Genomic DNA, 13,250 nt, shown 5'->3' with positions numbered 1-13,250 from the left:
TGCTGGACATGGAGCTGAATATCGTCAGGGACAGGGCCCTGCTACATTAAGGTACTCTGTGTCCCCGTGCACACACACCAGCATTGCTGGGTGTGTTAGTGCGCCCGGGACAACAGCGCTGCGCGCGTGTGCCACACTATCTTCAGCTTGCTGAAGGAGTTAATGGTTTGGAAACGGTCGCGCCGGCCGCTGCTGTCAGTTTTAACTGCAGCGCGGCTGGGACTTGTGGTTCGCCGGGGACTTCCGCGCGCGCCGTGCATATTTGACGGCCGCGCTTACTACTACAGTCCCCGGCTTTTTGCGGCCTAGTTCGTTTCGTTCCCGCCCCCAGGCCTGCCAGTCAGGGTGGGGGCGGGACGCTGTGCAGAACGTCAGCGCCGAGGGCTGGAGTCTACTTTACATACTCCAGCCCTCACACTGAACACAGTGGGACGCTGGTTTCCCGCTCTTCGTCTGAGGCACGCCCACGGTCCGCCCCTCTTCACTGAACGCCGGCAGCCATTCCTGACGTGCTGTTTGAGCTGGAGAAGGGGAGACAAGTTATGGGAGACCCAGGCACGGGATTCTAGCGACCACACACCCGCTTTCAGCGGGCGGTAAGCGGCACCTCTGGTGCCTACCCCACTTGTGCTGCAGTATTCATTTGTATTTTTATGCTATACATTGCACTGTACTGGCGCTGGTAATTCTTCACTATATACCCTCTTGGATTGCTCTGAGACAACAGCATGTCGTCCGCAAAAACCAAGGGTGCCAAGGCACAGGCTTTCTATGCTGCCTGTACCGCATGTGGGGCTACTCTACCGGCAGGTTCCACTGACCCCCATTGTGTGCAGTGCTCGGCCCCTGTGGCACTTGTTCGGCCGGGGCCTCTGCTAGAGGTGACCCAGGGAGAACCACCTGTGAATACTGTCCAGGTGACGGGGACAGAGTTTGCAGCTTTGCTGATAGATTATCCGTGACTATGACTAAAATCCTAGAAACTTTGCAGTCTAGACCAGTAACTCAGACCATGGGCACGGTTGAATCACTGTCCCCTGGTCCCCCTCAGTTGGAACAGCTCCGGGCTCCGGAGGTGTCCCATGCATTCCAGGGTGACGGCTCTGACACGGACGACAGTCCCAGACAGCCTAAGCGAGCTCCCTATGAGCGACCCTCGACTTCATCACACTGGTCAAGGTCCCAACAGGATGACTCTCTGTGTGATAAGGCGGAGGTAGCTGATCAGGATTCTGATCCTGAGACCGCTCTCAATCTGGATACACCGGATGGTGACGCCATAGTGAATGATCTCATAGCGTCCATCAATAGAATGTTGGATATTTCTCCCCCAGCTCCTCCAGTGGAGGAGTCAGCTTCACAGCAGGAGAAATTCCATTTCAGGTATCCCAAGCGTAAATTAAGTGCCTTTCTGGACCACTCTGACTTCAGAGAAGCTATCCAGAAACACCACGCTTATCCAGATAAGCTTTTCTCCAAACGGCTTAAGGATACACGCTATCCCTTTCCCCCTGACGTGGTCAAGAGCTGGACCCTGTGTCCAAAGGTGGATCCTCCAATCTCCAAGTTTGCGGCTAGATCCTTAGTTGCAGTGGAAGATGGGGCTTCACTTAAAGATGCCATTGACAGACAGATGGAGCTCTGGCTGAAATCCATCTATGAAGCTATCGGCGCGTCGTATGCTCTTGCATTCGCAGCTGTATGGGCACTCCAAGCTATTTCAGCTGGTCTTGCGCAAATTGACACTGTCACACGTACATCTGTTCCGCAAGTAGCGTCCTTAACCTCTCAAATGACTGCATTGCGTCTTACGCTATCAATACTGTCCTGGACTCTACGAGCCGTACGGCAGTGGCGTCCACCAACTCCGTGGTTTTACGCAGAGCCTTGTGGTTAAGGGAATGGAAGGCAGATTCTGCTTCCAAAAAGTGCGTAACCAGTTTGCCATTTGCTGGTGACAGACTGTTTGGTGAGAGATTGGATGAAATCATTAAACAATCCAAGGGTAAGGATTCATCCTTACCTCAGCCCAGACCAAATAAACCCCAACAGAGGACGGGACAGTCGAGGTTTCGGTCCTTTCGAGGCTCGGGCAGGTCCCAATTCTCCTCGTCCAAAAGGACTCAAAAGGATCAGAGGAGTTCAGATTCTTGGCGGGCTCAGTCACGCCCAAAGAAAGCAGCCGGAGGAACCGCTACCAGGGCGGCTTCCTCATGGCTTTCGGCCTCCTCTCTCCGCATCCTCGGTCGGTGGCAGGCTCTCCCGCTTTTGCGACATTTGGCTGCCACAGGTCAAAGACCGTTGGGTGAGAGACATTTTGTCTCACGGGTACAGGATAGAGTTCAGTTCTCGTCCTCCAACTCGATTCTTCAGAACTTCTCCGCCTCCCGACCGAGCCGATGCTCTTCTGCAGGCGGTGTGCTCTCTAAAGGCAGAAGGAGTGGTGATCCCTGTTCCTCTTCAGGAGCAAGGTCACGGTTTTTACTCCAATTTGTTTGTGGTGCCAAAAAAGGACGGGTCTTTCCGTCCCGTTCTGGACCTAAAACTGCTCAACAAGCATGTGAAAACCAGGCGGTTCCGGATGCAATCCCTCCGCTCCGTCATCGCCTCAATGTCTCAAGGAGATTTCTTTTTCGCTCCTAATTGGGAGACCCAGACAATTGGGTGTATAGCTACTGCCTCCGGAGGCCGCACAAAGTACTACACTTAAAAGTGTAAGGCCCCTCCCCTTCTGGCTATACACCCCCCCGTGGGAGCACGGGTTCCTCAGTTTTAGCTTTGTGCGAAGGAGGTCAGACACGCACGCATAGCTCCACTGTTTAGTCAGCAGCAGCTGCTGACTATGTCGGATGGAAGAAAAGAGGGCCCATACAGGGCCCCCAGCATGCTCCCTTCTCACCCCACTTTATGTCGGTGGTGTTTGTTAAGGTTGAGGTACCCATTGCGGGTACGGAGGCTGGAGCCCACATGCTGATTCCTTCCCCATCCCCATTAGGGCTCTGGGCGAAGTGGGATTTTACAGGTCTCCAGGCACTGAGACCCTGCTCCATCCGCAGCCCCTGAAGAAGCCGCCGGATATGGAGCTGAGTATCGTCAGGGACAGGCCCTGCCCCATCAAGGTACTCGGTGTCCCCGTGCATTTCGCGCGCACACCACAGCATTGCTGGGTATGTTAGTGCGCCGGGGACATAAGCGCTGCTGCGCTTGTGCCACTGCCTCACTTCAGCTTAGCTGAGTGGGTAAACTTATGTGGAACGGTCGCGCCGGCCGCTGGGACTGCGACGCGGCTGGGACTTGTGGTGCGCCGGGGACTTCCGCGCTGGCCGCGCTTTTACGGCGGCCGCGCTTATAAATCGAGTCCCCGGCTTTTGCGGCCTAGTTCCGTTTGTTCCCACCCCCAGACCTGCCAGTCAGGGGGAGGGCGGGACGCTGTTCAGTGCATCAGCATGGAGGGCTGGAGTCTTTTTTACATACTCCAGCCCTCACACTAGGCACAGGGGGACGCAGTTTCCCGCACTTTTGTTTGGACACGCCCACGGTCCGCCCCTCTTCACAGACGCCGGCAGCCATTCCTGCCTGCACACTGAGCTGCAGAGGGGAGACGGGGAGACCCAGACAAGGGACTCTGCGCCTCATACCCGCTATTCAGCGGGCGGTAAGCAGCCCTCAAGGGCTCACCCCCACTTGTGCCAGTTGTGTATTTAGTATTTTGTTTTTTGCCAAATACTTTGCACTGTACGGTCGCTGGTGATTCTCGGCTATAGACTCTCCAGATTACAGGGAGGCAACAGCATGTCGTCCACAAAACGCAAGGGTGCCAAGGCACAGACATTATATGCTGCCTGTACCGCATGTGGGGCTGCTCTACCGGCAGGTTCCACTGACCCCCATTGTGTGCAGTGCTCGGCCCCTGTGGTACTTGCACAGCCGGGGCCTCTGCTGGACGTAACCCAGGGTGTACCACCTGTGAATGCTGTCCAAGTGACAGGAACTGAGTTTGCAGTTTTCTTCAGCGCTCTATTGGGAGACCCAGACGATTGGGGTATAGCTACTGCCCTCTGGAGGCCACACAAAGCACTACATTAAAAGTGCAAGGCCCCTCCCCCTCTGGCTATACCCCCCCCCGTGGTATCACGGGTTCTCCAGTTTTAGCTTTGTGTGCGAAGGAGGTCAGACATTCCATGCATAGCTCCACAGATTTTAGTCAGCAGTAGCTGCTGACTATTTCGGATGGAAGAAAAGAGGACACATATAGTGTCCCCAGCATGCTCCCTTCTCACCCCTGGATGGTGTTGTAAGGTTGAGGTACCTATTGCTGGTACAGGGCTGGAGCCTGACATGCTGTTTTCCTTCCACATCCCCTGGTAGGGCTCTGTGGAAGTGGGATCCTGCCGGCCTCTCAGCTCTGACGCCGGGCTCCATCCACAGACCCATTAGAACCTGATGGAGACGGAGCAGGAGTACGATCAGGGACAGGCCCTGCATCATACAGGTACTCTGTGTCCCCGGCAGGCACAGACACACTCCGGGCTGGCTGGGTGTTGTAGTGCGCCGGGGACCGCAACGTTGGAGTTAGTGTCCCTACAGATTACTGGGGGATTGTTTGTGTATGGGAACGCAGCGCCGACCCCCTCTGGACCGGGCGGCGCTGCTGTGACTTGTGGTGCGCCGGGGATCCGCCGTCCGCGCTTTTACGGCGGCGGCGGTGATAAATTGAGTCCCCGGCTTTTTGGGCCTAGGACGCCGGCAGCTCCGATTCGTTCCCGCCCCCACCCTGTCATTCAGGGTAGGGGAGAGACGCTGTTCGCTAGCAGCGACGAGGGCTGGAGCCTGATTTACATGCTCCAGCCCTCACACTAGGCACAAAGGGAAGCAGGCTTCCCGCTCTTAGCCAGGAACGCCCAGGGCCCGCCCCCCTTCTCTCTCAGGACGCCGGCAGCCATTACATGCAGTCTGGCTGGAGGAAGGACGCAAGGCTCTGGGAGACCTGGACTAGGGGCTATCTGGCGACCACACACCCGCTTTTTAAGCGGGCGGTAAGCGATTTTTCTGTGCTGGTCCCTCTAGTGCCTCACGGTGTATCGGTGTACTGTGTAGGATATAGAGATATTGTATTTCTTGCACTGTGAGGTCGCTTCTGGCTGCATCTCCCAGATCACTCTGTGGAAGCAACAACATGCCATCCTCAAAACGCAAGGCTGCCAAGGCTAGGGCTGTGTATACTGCGGGTGCTGCATGTGGGGCTAATCTACCAGCAGGCTCCGATGACCCCCATTGTGTGCAATGCTCCGACCCGGTGCTGCTTCGCCAGCCGGAGTCAGGAGGGAGAGTGACCCAGGCTGAGACGCCTGTAAGTCCTGCCCCGGTGACAGGGACAGACTTTGCAGTTTTTGCTGGTAATATGTCTGTCTCTATGGCAAAAATCCTTGAAACCTTGCAATCTATGCATGGGGCTCAGTCTTTGGGCACGGCGAGGCCTCTGTCCTCAGGTCCCCCTCACTTGGAATTAATCCAGCCCACAGGGGGGTCCCCGGCTTCACAGGCCGAGGATTATGACTCAGATGATAGCCCCAGCCACCCTAAGCGAGCTCGCTGGGAAAGACCCTCGACGTCATCACACTGCTCAGGGTCTCAGCGCAATCAGTCTCCCTGTGATGTGTCTGATGAGAGTGATCAGGAATCCATTCCTGGAACCCCTCTCAACCTGGATACCCCTGATGGGGATGCCATGGTAAACGACCTTATCTCAGCCATCAATAGGCTGTTGGATATTTCTCCCCCAGCCCCTTCAGCAGAAGAGGCAGCTGCACAGCAGGAGAAGTTTCGTTTCCTTTATCCCAAGCGTAAATTGAGTGCTTTGTTGGATCACGCTGACTTCAGAGAATCAATCCAGAAGCACGACGCTCACCCAGAAAGGCGTTTCTCTAAACGATCTAAAGATACGCGTTTCCCTTTCCCCCCTGAGGTGGTCAAGCGCTGGACACAGTGTCCAAAGGTAGACCCCCCGATTTCCAAACTCGCAGCTAGGTCCATAGTTGCAGTGGAGGATGGCGCTTCACTTAAAGATGCCAATGACAGACAGATGGACCTTTGGTTAAAATCTGTCTATGAAGCTATCGGCGCGTCGTTTGCTCCGGCATTCGCAGCCGTATGGGCACTCCAGGCTATTTCAGCTGGCTTAGCAAAAGTGGATGCTATCATACATCCAGCAGTGCCGCAAGTGGCGCACCTTACCACGCAGATGTCGGCGTTTGCGTCTTACGCTATCAATGCGGTCCTAGAATCTACCAGTCGCACCTCAATGGCGTCCGCCAATTCGGTAGTTTTGCGCAGAGCCTTGTGGTTAAAGGACTGGAAAGCAGATGCTGGTTCCAAAAAATGTTTAACCAGTTTGCCTTTATCTAGAGATAGACTGTTTGGCGAGCCATTGGCTGATATCATTAAGCAGTCTAAGGGTAAAGACTCCTCTTTACCACAACCCAGAACAACCAAACCTCAGCAGAAAAAGTGGCAGCAGAGGTTTCAGTCCTTTCGAGGTTCGGGCAAGACACCATTTACCTCGTCCAAAGGGACTCAGAGGACGCAAAGAAACTCAGATTTGTGGCGGGCTCACACGCGCCCCAAGAAAGCAAATGGAGGTACCGCTTCCAAAGCGGCTACCTCATGACTTCCAGCCCCCTCCCTCCGCATCGCCGGTCGGGGGCAGGCTCTCCCGCTTTTCCGGCATTTGGATGTCACAGGTCAAAGACCGGTGGGTGACGGACATTTTGTCTCGCGGGTACAGAATCGAGTTCAATTCTCGTCCTCCAGCTCGGTTCTTCAGAACCTCCCCACATCCAGACCGAGCAGATGCTCTGCTGCAGGCGGTGGGCTCCCTAAGAGCGGAAGGACTGGTGATCCCAGTCCCTCCTCAGGAACAAGGGCAAGGGTTTTACTCCAATCTCTTTGTGGTTCCAAAAAAGGACGGCTCGTTCCGTCCTGTTCTGGACCTAAAACGGCTCAACAAACATGTGCACGCCAGGAAGTTCCGGATGGAAACCCTGCGTTCTGTCATTGCCTCAATGTCCAGAGGAGACTTCCTTGCCTCAATAGACATCAAAGATGCTTATCTCCACGTGCCAATTGCTACAGAACATCAACGTTTTCTACGTTTTGTGATAGGAGACGACCATTTTCAGTTCGTAGCTCTGCCATTTGGTCTGGCAACAGCCCCACGGGTCTTCACCAAGGTCATGGCGGCGGTGGTAGCAGTCTTGCACTCTCAGGGACACTCGGTGATCCCTTACCTAGACGATTTATTGGTCAAAGCTCCCTCTCAAGAGGCATGTCAGCACAGCCTGAATGCTACGCTGGAGACCCTACAGTCTTTCGGATGGATCATCAACTTTCCAAAGTCGATCCTATCACCGACTCAATCACTAACGTATCTTGGCATGGAGTTTCATACTCTAGCAGCGATAGTGAAGCTTCCGCTGAACAAGCAGCGGTCACTACAGACAGGGGTGCAATCTCTTCTGCAGGGCCAGTTGCATCCCTTGCGGCGCCTCATGCATTTCCTAGGGAAGATGGTGGCAGCCATGGAAGCAGTTCCCTTTGCGCAGTTTCATCTGCGCCCACTTCAATGGGACATTCTCCGCCAATGGGACGGGAAGTCAACGTCCCTGGACAGGAAAGTCTCGCTTTCCCAGACGGCCAAGGACTCCCTACAATGGTGGCTCCTTCCCACCTCATTGTCTCAGGGAAGATCCTTCCTGCCCCCATCCTGGGCAGTAGTCACGACAGATGCGAGTCTGTCAGGGTGGGGAGCAGTATTTCTCCACCACAGGGCTCAGGGGACGTGGACTCCGCAGGAGTCCACCCTTCAGATCAATGTTCTGGAGATCAGAGCAGTGTATCTTGCTCTACTGGCCTTCCAACAGTGGCTGGAAGGAAAGCAGATCCGAATCCAATCGGACAACTCCACAGCGGTGGCATACATCAACCACCAAGGAGGGACGCGCAGTCGGCAAGCCTTCCAAGAAGTCCGGCGCATTCTAATGTGGGTGGAGGACAGAGCATCCACCATATCCGCGGTTCACATCCCAGGCGTAGAAAACTGGGAAGCAGACTTCCTCAGTCGCCAGGGCATGGACGCAGGGGAATGGTCCCTTCACCCGGACGTGTTTCAGGAAATCTGTCGCCGCTGGGGAGTGCCGGACGTCGACCTAATGGCATCCCGGCACAACAACAAGGTCCCGGCATTCATGGCGAGGTCGCGCGATCAAAGAGCTCTGGCGGCAGACGCCTTGGTTCAAGATTGGTCGCAGTTTCAGCTCCCATACGTGTTTCCGCCTCTGGCGCTCTTGCCCAGAGTGCTACGCTAGATCAGATCCGAGTGCAGCCGCATCATACTCGTCGCTCCAGACTGGCCGAGGAGGTCGTGGTATCCGGATCTGTGGCATCTCACGATCGGTCGACCGTGGTCACTGCCAGACCGACCAGACTTACTGTCCCAAGGGCCGTTTTTCCATCAGAATTCTGCGGCCCTGAACCTGACTGTGTGGCCATTGAGTCCTGGATCCTAGCATCTGCAGGATTATCTCAAGGAGTCGTTGCCACAATGAGACAAGCTAGAAAGTCGAATTCGGCTAAGATCTACCACAGAACGTGGAAGATTTTCTTATCCTGGTGCTCTGCTCAGGGAGTGTCTCCCTGGCCATTTGCATTGCCCAAGTTTCTTTCCTTCCTGCAATCGGGGTTAGAAAAGGGCTTGTCGCTCAGCTCCCTTAAAGGGCAAGTTTCGGCACTATCCGTGTTTTTTCAGAAGCGTCTAGCACGTCTTTCTAAGGTGCGCACGTTCCTGCAGGGGGTCTGTCATATTGTGCCCCCGTACAGGAGGCCGTTAGATCCATGGGATCTGAACAGGGTACTAGTTGCTCTCCAGAAGCCGCCCTTCGAGCCTCTGAAGGAAGTTTCCTTTTCTCGGCTGTCACAGAAAGTGGCGTTTCTTGTTGCGATCACATCGCTTCGGCGAGTGTCTGAGCTGGCAGCTCTGTCATCCAAGGCTCCCTTCCTGGTGTTCCACCAGGACAAGGTAGTGCTGCGCCCTATTCCGGAGTTTCTCCCTAAGGTCGTATCCTCTTTTCATCTTAATCAGGATATATCCTTGCCTTCGTTTTGTCCTCATCCGGTTCACCGGTATGAAAAGGACTTACGTTTGCTAGATCTGGTGAGAGCACTCAGAATCTACATTTCCCGCACGGCGCCCATGCGCCGTGCCGATGCACTTTTTGTCCTTGTCGCTGGTCCGCGCAAGGGGTTGCAGGCTTCTAAAGCCACCCTGGCTCGATGGATCAAAGAACCAATTCTAGAGGCCTACCGTTCTGCGGGGCTTCCGGTTCCTTCAGGGCTAAAAGCCCACTCAACCAGAGCCGTGGGTGCGTCCTGGGCATTACGTCACCAGGCTTCGGCTCAACAGGTGTGCCAGGCAGCTACCTGGTCCAGTCTGCACACTTTCACCAAGCATTATCAGGTGCATACCTATGCTTCGGCGGATGCCAGCTTAGGTAGAAGAGTCCTGCAGGCGGCAGTGACACCCCCGTAGGGGAGGGCTGTTTTGCAGCTCTAACATGAGGTATTTCTTTACCCACCCAGGGACAGCTTTTGGACGTCCCAATCGTCTGGGTCTCCCAATGGAGCGCCGAAGAAGAAGGGAATTTTGTTACTTACCGTAAATTCCTTTTCTTCTAGCTCTTATTGGGAGACCCAGCACCCGCCCTGTTGTCCTTCGGGATGTTTTTTTGTTGTTTGCGGGTACACATGTTGTTCATGTTGAACGGTTTTTCAGTTCTCCGATGTTATTCGGAGTTAATTTGTTTAAACCAGTTATTGGCTTCCTCCTTCTTGCTTTGGCACTAAAACTGGAGAACCCGTGATACCACGGGGGGGGGTATAGCCAGAGGGGGAGGGGCCTTGCACTTTTAATGTAGTGCTTTGTGTGGCCTCCAGAGGGCAGTAGCTATACCCCAATCGTCTGGGTCTCCCAATAAGAGCTAGAAGAAAAGGAATTTACGGTAAGTAACAAAATTCCCTTCTTTGCTGACAGAATGTCTATGACTATGTCACAGATTCTTGAAACATTGCGGTCCAGGCCTGTAATTCAGACCATGGGCACTGTTCAATCATTGCCCCCTGGTCCCCCTCAGCTGGATCTCTTCCAAGCTCCGGGAGTGTCACATACACCTCAGGGTGATGACTCTGACTCGGACGACAGTCCCAGGCAACCTAAGCGGGCTCGCTATGAGAGACCTTCAACTTCGTCTCACTGGTCAGGATCCCAGCGGGATGAATCTATGGGTGATGAGGCGGATGTAACTGATCAGGATTCTGATCCTGGGACCGCTCTCAATCTGGATACGCCAGATTGTGACGCCATAGTGAATGATCTTATAGCGTCCATCAATAAGATGTTAGATATTTCTCCCCCAGCTCCTCCTGCGGAGGAGGCAGCTTCACAGCATGAGAAGATCCATTTCAGATATCCCAAGCGTAAATTAAGCACCTTTCTGGACCACGCTGACTTTAGAGACGCAATCCAGAAACCCCACGCTTATCCTGAGAAGCGTTTTTCTAAACGGCTTAAGGATACACGCTATCCTTTTCCCCCTGACGTGGTCAAGGGTTGGACCCAGTGTCCCAAGGTGGACCCTCCAATCTCCAGGCTTGCAGCTAGATCCTTGGTTGCAGTTGAAGATGGAGCGGCACTTAAAGATGCCACTGACAGGCAGATGGAGCTCTGGTTGAAATCCATCTATGAAGCTATTGGAGCGTCGTTGGCGCCATCTTTCGCAGCCGTATGGGCACTCCAAGCTATCTCAGCTGGGCTTACGCAAGTCGACTCGGTCACACGTGCATCTGCTCCGCAGGTGGCACCATTGACCTCTCAAATGTCTGCATTCGCGTCTTACGCGATTAATGCTGTTCTTGACGCTACAAGCCGTACGGCGGTGGCGTCAGCCAACTCCGTGGTTTTGCGCAGAGCCCTGTGGTTGAGAGATTGGAAGGCAGATTCTGCTTCCAAAAAGTGCTTAACCAGTTTGCCTTTTTCGCGTGACCGATTGTTTGGGGAGCGTTTGGATGAAATCATCAAACACTCCAAGGGTAAGGACTCATCCTTACCGCAACCCAGACAAAACAAACCCCAACAAAGGAGGGGTCAGTCTGGTTATCGGTCCTTTCGAGGCCCAGGCAGGTCCCAATTCTCCTCGTCCAAGAAGACTCAAAAGGATCAGAGACGCTCAGATTCTTGGCGGTCTCAGTCACGCCCAAAAAAGACAGCCGGAGGAACCGTTGCCAAGACGGCTTCCTCATGACTCTCTCAGTCTCCGCTTCCCGCACCCTCGGTCGGTGGGAGGCTCTCCCACTTTGGCGACATTTGGCTGTCACAAGTCAAAGACCGTTGGGTGAGGGATATTCTGTCTCACGGGTACAGGATAGAGTTCAGTTCTCGTCCTCCAACTCGTTTCTTCAGAACTTCTCCACCGCCCGACCGAGCCGATGCTCTGCTGCAGGCGGTGGCCGCTCTAAAGGCGGAAGGAGTGGTGACCTCCGTCCCTCTTCAGGAACAGGGTCACGGTTTTTACTCCAATCTGTTTGTGGTGCCAAAGAAAGACGGATCGTATCGGCCAGCCTGGATCTAAAGTTGCTCAACAAACACGTAAAAATCAGGAGGTTCCGGATGGAATCCCTACGCTCCGTCATAGCCTCAATGTCTCAAGGAGATTTTCTTGCATCAATAGACATCAAAGATGCTTATCTCCACGTGCCGATTGCGCCAGAGCATCAGCGTTTCCTACGCTTCGTTATACAAGACGAACACCTGCAGTTCGTAGCGTTACCTTTCGGTCTGGCAACAGCCCCTCGGGTCTTCACCAAAGTCATGGCAGCAGTAGTAGCTGTCCTGCACTCACAGGGTCACTCTGTGATCCCGTATTTGGACGACCTACTTATCAAGGCACCCTCTCTAGAAGCATGCCAACACAGCCTGAACGTGGCACTAGAGACTCTCCAGAGTTTCGGGTGGATTATCAACTTTCCAAAGTCTCATCTAACCCCGACCCAATCACTGACTTATCTTGGCATGGAGTTTCATACTCTCTCAGCGATAGTGAAGCTTCCACTGGACAAGCAGTGTTCTCTGCAGACAGGGGTGCAATCTCTCCTTCAGAGCCAGTCGCACTCATTGAGGCACCTCATGCATTTCCTAGGGAAGATGGTGGCAGCAATGGAAGCGGTCCCTTTCGCGCAGTTTCATCTGCGCCCTCTACAATGGGACATTCTCCGCCAATGGGATGGGAGGTCGACGTCCCTCGACAGGAATGTCTCCCTCTCTCAGACTGCCAAGGACTCTCTCCGTTGGTGGCTTCTTCCCACCTCATTGTCAAAAGGAAAGTCGTTCCTACCACCATCCTGGGCGGTGGTCACGACGGATGCGAGCCTATCAGGGTGGGGAGCAGTGTTTCTCCACCACAGGGCTCAAGGTACGTGGACTCAGGAAGAGTCCACCCTGCAGATCAATGTTCTGGAAATCAGAGCAGTCTATCTTGCTCTGCGAGCCTTCCAACAGTGGCTGGAAGGCAAGCAGATTCGGATTCAGTCGGACAATTCCACAGCGGTGGCGTACATCAACCACCAAGGGGGAACACGCAGTCGACAAGCCTTTCAAGAAGTCCGGCGGATTTTGACGTGGGTGGAAAGCACAGCATCCACCATATCCGCAGTTCACATCCCAGGCGTGGAAAACTGGGAAGCAGACTTTCTCAGTCGCCAGGGCATGGACGCAGGGGAATGGTCCCTTCACCCGGACGTGTTTCAGGAGATCTGTTGCCGCTGGGGGATACCGGACGTCGATCTGATGGCGTCACGACACAACAACAAGGTCCCAGTTTTCATGGCACGGTCTCACGATCACCGAGCGCTGGCGGCAGACGCCTTAGTTCAGGATTGGTCGCAGTTCCGACTACCTTATGTGTTCCCACCTCTGGCATTGTTGCCCAGAGTACTCCGAAAGATCAGGTCCGACTGCCATCGAGCCATTCTCGTCGCTCCAGACTGGCCAAGAAGGTCGTGGTACCCGGATCTGTGGCATCTCACGGTGGGCCAACCGTGGGCACTACCAGACCGTCCAGATTTGCTGTCTCAAGGGCCGTTTTTCCATCTGAATTCTGCGGCCCTGAACCTGACTGTGTGGCCATTGAGTCCTGGATCCTAAG

At 54.4% G+C, this 13,250-nt stretch overlaps 1 protein-coding gene across 1 annotated transcript in view; it reads left to right on the top strand.

The window, feature by feature from the left end:
* The window catches only part of FANCA (FA complementation group A), an 80,578-nt gene that overhangs the window by 44,047 nt on the left and 23,281 nt on the right, over positions 1 to 13,250 (top strand). The window lies entirely within an intron of this gene.

The sequence above is a fragment of the Anomaloglossus baeobatrachus genome, chromosome 10 (genome assembly GCF_048569485.1).
Source record: "Anomaloglossus baeobatrachus isolate aAnoBae1 chromosome 10, aAnoBae1.hap1, whole genome shotgun sequence".
Classification (NCBI taxonomy): domain Eukaryota; kingdom Metazoa; phylum Chordata; class Amphibia; order Anura; family Aromobatidae; genus Anomaloglossus; species Anomaloglossus baeobatrachus.
This window is presented reverse-complemented; position numbering and strand designations above follow the sequence as displayed.